The sequence below is a fragment of the Bison bison genome, unplaced genomic scaffold (genome assembly GCF_000754665.1).
Source record: "Bison bison bison isolate TAMUID 2011002044 unplaced genomic scaffold, Bison_UMD1.0 scf7180017864517, whole genome shotgun sequence".
Classification (NCBI taxonomy): Eukaryota; Metazoa; Chordata; class Mammalia; order Artiodactyla; family Bovidae; genus Bison; species Bison bison.
The window spans coordinates 6,824,552-6,825,924 of NW_011495070.1; positions in this window are offsets into that span (position 1 = coordinate 6,824,552).

A 1,373-nucleotide genomic window follows, 5' to 3' on the forward strand; every position below is an offset into this window, starting at 1 on the left:
ATTTCATAGCTGCAGTCACCATCTACAGTGATTTTGGAGCCCAGAAAAATAAAGTCTGACACTGTTTCCACTGTTTCCCCATCTATTTCCCATGAAGCGATGGGACCACATGCCATGATCTTCGTTTTCTGAATGTTGAGCTTTAAGCCAACTTTTTCACTCTCCACTTTCACTTTCATCAAGAGGCTTTTGAGTTCCTCTTCACTTTCTGCCATAAGGGTGGTGCCATCTCCATATCTGAAGTTATTGATATTTCTCCCGGCAATCTTAATTACAGCTTGTGTTCCTTCCAGTCCAGCGTTTCTCATACTAGTTACCAAAAATTTAAGTGAAATCTATATGCGTATTTTTTTCTGTCCTATCAACAGAAAATAGCTTTTCTAAGTTTGTTTACTAAAAATGGCCAAAAAAATTGTTAAAGGTTTACTTGAGTAAGTAATTATGTTTGCTAAAATGTTTGCTGCAGAAAATTGTTTACTTTATAAATTAGGTTTGCATAGGAGGTTGATTTTGCTCAATAACTTTTTCATATTTAATCATTGTCACCTCACTGCTAATGTAAAACACTGAACTTTTTTTTTCCCTGCTAAGCCACATGGCTTGTGGGATCTCAGTTCCCCAACCAAGGACTGAACCTGGGCTACCACGGTGAAATCCTAACCACTGGGCAACCAGGGAACTCCCTAAACTTTTTCTTATTAATGTGGGATATATAATTGATTATAAAGTATAATTAATAGATAAGGGTATTCCTCCTTGTAACCAAGTAAAAAAAAAATGAATAAAGAGCTCAAACAGATTGAAATCCACCCAAAATCTCAATTTTCCAGAAAACAATTATACCAATGAACAAAATCATTTTTCCATTTTCTATTAAGATTAATTTAGGCTATTTTTATTTTATTCACTATTACAGTGTTTCTCTGACCATTCTAGTACATATTACCAAGAGCACATGTGAGAGTTTCCATTTCTAGAATATATTCCTAAAAATGGAATTGTTGGGTCACAGGGTATCTTCATCTTTACTAGAGTTTGCCAAATTCCTTTTCAAATTGGATCTACCAATAAACATTGAATATTTAAACACATCCCTTGGTACCCAGATAATCACAATGGTGTATCACTCACCTAGAGCCAGACATCCTGGAATGCGAAGTCAAGTGCACCTTAGGAAGCATCACTACGAACAAAGCTAGTGGAGGTGATGGAATTCCAGTTGAGCTATTTCAAATCCTAAAAGATGATGCTGTGAAAGTGCTGCTCTCAACATGCCAGCAAATTTGGAAAACTCAGCAATGGCCACAGGACTGGAAAAGGTCAGTTTTCATTCCAATCCCAAAGAAAGGCAATGCCAAAGAATGCTCAAACTA